Raw genomic sequence first — 7,840 nt, 5'->3', positions numbered from 1 at the left:
ATTATTCATTGCGATCAATAATTAATTCTTCTCATCATAACATTTATTTCTATATTACTAATTACTCAGTACTTTAAAATTCACAAGATCAAATCTGTCATTAACTGTGTAATCTGGAGGTTCAGTCCTTATATTATGAATTATTCATCAATCAGTAATTTTAAAATTCCATCATTTAGTATCAAATTATTCTACAATTTCTGAACTTTCATTCTTCATTGCTCGTTAATTGGCAATTTCAATAATTTAATTTTCGATTTTCCATTATTTTTCAATATGTAATTTCTAATTCTTCACTTCTCAACTCAAAATTCCTGAGTAATCTGTAATTTATTTTGAAAATATTGCGAAAAAAAATGTTTGTGCCGATCACTGAAATAAAAGTTATTACTTGAACTAGAGGTGGAAATTACCCAACAGATATTGTTTTTGAAAAAATGAAAAAAAAAAAATTTTTTCTTATTGATTTAGAATCAAAAACTCAACCGATAAAAAATGATTTTTCTAAAAATTTTTTCAAAAACGATATCTGTGGGGTAATTTCTACCTCGAGTTCGACCGATAACTTCAAAACTAATTAATAATTAACAGTCACGCTAAGTTATTGGCTGTTATGTTGAATGTGTTGCAAGACGTACTAAATTTAAAAAAAAACCTACGAACACAATTCCTTTTAAATTTCGTTCATTCTTAGATTTGAATAATTAGCGTTTAATAATTTTAGAATTTTTTGTAGTTCTATCATTGTCTTTATTTATGCTTGGTCTACATTTTTGTACAGCTCAGAAAGATAGGGCTATTTTTGATGAGATTTTACGATTTTTTATACATATCTAAAATAAATATTTAAAAAAGATACAAATTGATTTAGAAAATATTTCAATTATTTGTATATTTGCGCTTAAAGAAGAATAACCTGTTATCAACTTTACAATCTGTTTGTGAGAGAACTTTATAGCAATCGAAAACTCTGATCACTAACTTGATAAAAAAAAGTATCATGGCTTCATGAATAAACTCTTTTTACTCAATTTTGGCGCAACGAAATTTTTTCAACTTCGAATATTATGAATCAAACAATGATGATATTTAATAGTATGTTTTATCGAAAGCCAACATCTGTTTTCCTTACAAATTCTTGATTTCAGACAATGTTCATGTTGAAACAAGAAAAATCTTTGAATTCAAAAAAATGTAACCTGCAAAAATCATCTTATAATTTGTATAGAGACACGCTAGTGCCATGTTTCGAAAATTCCTCATTTCCTATATACCAATTACCTAAGATTATTTATTGTGATTAATCAAATCTCTTTTAATTATCTAATAACTTTCTTACGATTCCGAATTTCAAAGAATGTGATTACTACCCATACAAATACAATTCTCGTATTTTTATTTTTAACCAGCGATCGAAATAAATGATAATGCTGTTGTGATTGGTTGATTTCAAAGTTTAATTTCCAAAACGTATGTTTTTATCCATATGTATTTATCAGACATTCACTTTTCATAATACGTAATAAAAATTATGTTTTCGGTTTTTATATAATTGCATTATGTAAGTGATGTAAAATTCCTGCCGGAATGTTACGAGTTTCAAGGAATAGGATTGAGAGATACAATTCTTTATCTGTTAATAAGTATTCATTTGATTATTCTTTCAAACGTATTTATTAGGTGCTCATAAATTATGTTAGATTCAAAGGAATTCTTCTGTCACTGTGGGAAGAATAATTGTAATTGATCATTCTTAACGTCACACACTTCATTGTCCTCACTGTAAATCCAAGGTGTGTGACATCAAACTTATCTCTACGTGTTGAATATTAAACTCCGTGAACAAACTATAAATTTTAACACGCCTCGAAGTGAGTCAGAAATGACTACAAAGATCTATAGTTTGTGTATAGCATTGAACACGGTCACGGTGTGTTATTTTAACACACCTTCAATTTACAGTGTTTTTAAGGCTGAGCTAAAGTCAGAGAGGCGACCGATTCCCGTATCTAAATACATTGGATCGTAGGTTTCTAATTTCTCAGCGAATTTAGGTTTTTACTTGAGACTTTGGTCCCAAAATAAAGCTTGTTTTATGATGCAGTGCGCTAGATAGCAATTTCGATCATACAGCTTATTTTTTCAACTATAAAATAAAAAGAAAATTGAATAAATATGAATTGATTTGCCGCGCTTCAATTCCAAGATGGCCGCTACAAGGTTATAAAAAGAAATCGTGAATTATTTATTTTCTATCTCATTTCAGCTCCTAAATGTTGTCTGGCGCACTTCTTGCAACATTTCTAAGAATAAAAAAAAATAATTTCAGGTGATAAAATTGGATAATTACGAAGAAATTAGAAACCTACGATTTAGGATGATTATCATTGGAAATTAGTTCAAATAAGTCCGACTGATGGCAGCACTATGATTATAGTTGACTACAGTCATCCATATTGAAAAAATGCTCAATCCGTATCCAGAGCTGATGGTGCTCTACGTTTGGGTGAGTAATTTGTGTATGTGTGTGTACGGGTAATATATGTATGTGATGTAAACATAGTGTATCACTTTACAATGCCCTACACTTTGATGACTATTGCAGTTAAAATAAATGGCAATGATGATACTCATTTAACATTAATTAATATAATACCTGCAAATAACTTCAAATACATATATTCATCCATTATTATCATTTTTATTAGGTATAAATGTTAATAAGGAAGCTCAATTCCACGTCGGCGTATCCAAGTAGTGTAAAAACAAATACACATAAACTCAATACCGAGATTATGCTGGCCATGTGGTTAGAGCGTCAGAGTTCTATTTTGCCGGGCAGGGTTCGATCCCAGTCATAACCATTTTTTTTTTCCTACTTCATTCGTTAGATTAGCATGTAATTATAATATTGACATGCCATAATTAATCTATTATAACGATTTGATTTTTTTTTCTCTTTACTCATTGATTTTATTGACGCTAGGTCGAAAAATATTTAAACAGAGCCATAAACTTTTTTTTTGTATAAATACATTGATAATAGTCTGTGTTTAACAACTCATACATCTTCACATGTATTAATAATGTTATGTTATTAACATGTTATTAACAAGTTAATCATATTATTATTAACATTTAAAAGTAGTTCAAACAATCCGTAGCGAGTTCCGGCACTGCGCCGGTAAGCTCTACCCTCACTCTCTGTGCCCAGGCCTGCAGCTTATGATTTTCAAGCATATAAAATCGTATCGTAACCATAATAGCTCGGTGGTTAGAGCATCGTTCTTTTATTTTGCTGGGCAGGGTTCGATTCCAGTCATGTCAAAGTTTTTTTTTTTCTTTTTTATTTGTTAGATTTGCATGTAATTATAATATTAACATGCTAAAATGAATTCTTACTAACGATTTGATTTTTTTTTATCAATTGTTTATGTAATTCATCGACGCCGAGTCGGAAAACATATAAACAGGGTTATGAACACTTTTTTTACTATAGCTATAAGAACGTAGCTTTCTTTTAAGCAATTTAGAAATATTTAGAAGTAGTTGAAATAATCCACGGGGATTCCCGACACTCCGCCGGCAAGCTCTATCCCCACCCTCTGTACTCAAGCCTGCATTATACAATTTATAAACATAAACGTAATGTCAGAGACGAATTTTTTTTTTTTTTTTTAAAGTTAAATTTTATTTGTTCCAAATCCTTAATAATATCAGTATGAAAATTCACTTACAAAAATACTTAACAATAGAAGAAAATAAAGTTATACAAGCTATTAAAATAACAGATCTCCGTATAAACCTGTACGCTTTTGTAATTAACAAAAATATTATTTCAAACTGTAACAGATATAGTTACTTACTGTAACAACTAGTTAATATAAGCTCTAGAAATTTGCTAACAATGTAAAATATAGAGAAGATAAAATATATGACTGATAAAAAATTTTTCAAATCAGAGACGATGTGTTAGCTCTTTTCCTTTTTTTTTCATTGAAATTTTATATAAATACAATAATTGGTTGTTTATATAAGTTCAAAATCAATTCCTATTGTCTTTTAAAGACAACATTTTCTAAAAAAGAGAATTCATAGTAACTCGTTCCTCACGATCAGCTTATTTTCGGGAAAACAAGTTTTTTTCGTAATTAATTGGAAGAACAATTTAATCAAATATATGAATTAATTTACAAGTATAAAACTTGAAATTTACAACTCATTTTTGGCATGATGAAATTACAATTACATGCAATTTAAATAAAAAAAGAATTTTGCCTCAATCGGAATCGAACACCGTTTGGTAAAATAAATGTCATACTTTCTGACTACAGAGCCAGCATATTTTTTTTTCATTTGCTTTGTTTACGTTTAGATATCATAAGCTTCAGGCTTGGTAACAGAGGGTGGGGGATGTGCTTGCTCGTCAACTGTTCAAACTCGCAGTCTTCTTTAAAAAATAAGACAGAGATAGATAGATATATTCTCTGCTCTGTCTTGCTCAGAACAGATTATTCTGAAATTTGTAAATTTCTTGGTGCCCTAAGGCTCCTTTTTTGTAGTGCATCCCTGAAAATTATCATTTTTCGAACGATTTCCCTGTTACCCACTCAATTTCAATTGATATCGAGCTTCGGCCTTTCGCCGCACAACGCGAGGGCGTAAAGTCAACTCCGGAAAACTTTCTGACTTCAGCCCAGCCTTAATGCCTGGTCCATCAAAAACTTTGATACCATCCGAGCAATTATCGATGGAGTAGTTTTTTTTTCAAATAGAGATTCCACATCTAAATTAATTTAGAAAGTTTATGATTAAATACCCTTCTAGATACCCCTATAACAATAGACTATCCTCACTAAAACATTTTTGAACCTTAATTTAAATAATAACAAGAAAATGTAGTAACTGTACTAAAAAAGGGTTTATGGCCCGGTTTGAATGTCTTCTCCCTCAGCGTTCATTAATTAAAAGAATTATAAAACTTAAATTCTTATTAAGAATCAATTTCGGCTCATTAAATTTATAATTACATTTAATTTCAGTAAAGAAAAAAAAAGAAAAAAAAATTGGCCGAGATCGGGATTGAACTCTGCTCGGCAAAATAAATGTCTGGTACTTTTACTACAAAGCATATTTCCAATCAAACCTCCATGTTTATTCATCTTAAACTACATGCTTCGATCCGTAGATTTGGAATTGAGCTCGCTCGTTAATATTTATACCTAATAGAAATACTAATAATGAATAAATATATGTATTTTTAGTTATTTTCAGGTATTACATTAATTAATGTTCAATGAGTATCATCATATTCATTTATAATACTGAAATAGTCATCAAAGTGTAGGGCATTGTAGGGTGACACACTACATTAACATCACAACATGTATTACTTGTACACACACATATACAAATTACTCGCAAAAATGCAGGGCACCATCAGTTCTGGATACAGATTGAGGATTTTTTCAATATAGATGACTGAGGTCATCTGCGAACATAATGCTGTCACCTATTGTAATTTTTTCAAACTAATTTCCGGAAAAATCATCTGGAATACAGTTTTTCTAATTACTTCTAAATTATTCAATTTTACGCTATAAATTGATTTTTTTGACATTCAGATAGGTAGCGAGGACTGACGCAAACACGAATTTTGGGCGAAAACCGTATAAAAATAAAATAATTAGTGATTTTTCATCTGAATGATGTGGCTGCCATCTTGGAATTTAAGCGTAGCAAGTCAATTCATAATTTCTTCATTATTCTTTCTAATTTTTTCAATAAAAATATTCACTACATACAAAAAATTGTTGTTTACGTCAATCCGGCATTAATTTCTCTGTAATCTGGTACCTAATTTTATAGAAATAATAGTAAATTGGCGAAGAAATTAGAAATATCTCGATCCCATGTATTTGATAATTTTAATCAAATTTTAAACTGAATTTATCGATAAAACAACATGTTTATGGTTAAATTCAATACATTTAACATTATCATTAACGTACCGCTACATTTATTGATCTCACGCGCACTAAACCGAACGATATACACCTTCACTGCAACAAAAAAAATTGATTTTTTTATTGTCAAAATGCAAAAGAAATGTGTGCACATGAAAATAAAAGATCAATAACAGATAAAATAAATGTTCGATAAACAAATTTCAAGAAATGAAATGGAAACAACTAATATCGAAGATAAATAACATTTATTTTACTTCCATAATCAACGTAATAACATATAATTTAGATTCAACTTAAAGTATTCGCTTTTTGGATAGAATTAATTTATGTCAAATATGTTGTTCATTCATTATTCAACATATTTGACATGGAAATTAATAAAATTTTTTTTTTAAATTGTCTCTAATATTTATTCTTTGCTTTTTTCATCGTTTTCACGAAACGTAATTATTTTTAAAATTAAACGAAATTTTCAATCTGTAAAATATATGTATATTCATAAGTAGTCATTGCGAAAAGTTTTAAAACAATTGAAGCATTCAAATATTCATAAAGTTCTTACTGTTGTTTAAATATTTCATATAGTACAGAACTAGACTTTGTAAATTTGACTATATCGAAAACATGCCAAAAACTGTATTGAGAACTCGACAGTGCTGCTGTGGTGGTAAAATAGAGAATACGGCAGTAGAAATAATAAAATAGATATACTATAAAAACAGCAAGAATATACAAAGCTGATAATGAACTTCGATTTTAAAAATGTATAAACTCATATTCAATACAATTAATCTGTTAAAAGAAGAAACATAAAATAGTTGGAACATTAGTGAAAATAATTTTCATCATTCCGGTTAATAGAAAATTGTGCATAAAAATTGTATGTACTGTACCCGGCCTGGATTAGGGTAACAGTGAACTTATGTGATCAATTGCATTCATAAATTTTGTACAACATATCTATTACAAAAAAGACCATGTAAGTTTTGCTCTCCAAGAACACTCTATTATTCAATTTTTAGTCCCTATACTTATAACAATTGATATGAATGGTAATAATAATGCTTTCGGTATTGAATATAAACAAATTTATTCTATATTAATGATAAGCTGCAACGTTAGTTGATAGAGAAATAATTATTCACTCCCGTCATCATTTCGACATTCATATCATATTCCGTTTGAAATAAAGATTAACAGGCAACCTAAAACTATACCATTTCATAGATTTTGCAATGGCGGTCGTCAAACGTTTGTATGGAAATCGATGTTCATGTGAAATTTATTCATTTCTCAGAAAATACTTCTTCCAATTAATTAAAGTAAACAATTAGATAATATTTGTTACATAAAATATCTTTAAACGACTAAAAAGTACTAAAGAATAGAAATGTTTTATTTTCGACAATATTTAAAGTCTATACCTTTTTATCGTAGCTCGAAAACCTTTATTGCATTATTAAGAATAAAGTTGATAAATATTCAATTTTTTTTTATAATGACTGTCAATAATTGATAGCCAATCGAAAATTATTCGGAAAACAATTGTCCTTTTTTAGAGTTTAAAGAAATCGATACTATGCTTTATGTATGAAACTTGTGTGTAAAAACTACAATTTGTCGATAAAGATATGTTATTTATTTTGATTCTATGCTTAATTTGAATTTTGTATGATAATTAAACACTTTCATGGTAACCTAATTTGTTTAGCATAAAAAATTGGAATATAGATGATTTTGGTCGAAAAATGTTCCATTTCATGGCGGATTTATAAAAAATAAATAGAAGTAACTAAAACCAGTTTTATGGAAAACTTTTATAGATAGTTTTATAAATAGTGAAAACGCAAGAATTGTGTTAAATTAAAAAA

The 7,840-nt window shown here is 28.7% G+C and overlaps 1 protein-coding gene across 1 annotated transcript in view; it reads left to right on the top strand.

Annotated features, from left to right (window-relative positions):
* Positions 1 to 6,699: 6,699 nt before the first annotated feature.
* The window catches only part of LOC118064841 (uncharacterized), a 41,489-nt gene continuing 40,348 nt past the window's right edge, over positions 6,700 to 7,840 (top strand). The window contains exon 1 of the mRNA XM_035079724.1: positions 6,700 to 6,948. The gene's annotated coding sequence lies outside the window, so the exon portion shown is untranslated. The remainder of the gene's footprint in view (positions 6,949 to 7,840) is intronic.

Source organism: Chelonus insularis, unplaced genomic scaffold (genome assembly GCF_013357705.1).
Source record: "Chelonus insularis isolate UGA/USDA-ARS -01 unplaced genomic scaffold, ASM1335770v1 contig_25_pilon, whole genome shotgun sequence".
Classification (NCBI taxonomy): domain Eukaryota; kingdom Metazoa; phylum Arthropoda; class Insecta; order Hymenoptera; family Braconidae; genus Chelonus; species Chelonus insularis.
Note: the sequence above shows the minus strand (reverse complement) of the source record. Positions and strands in the feature narration are given on the sequence as shown.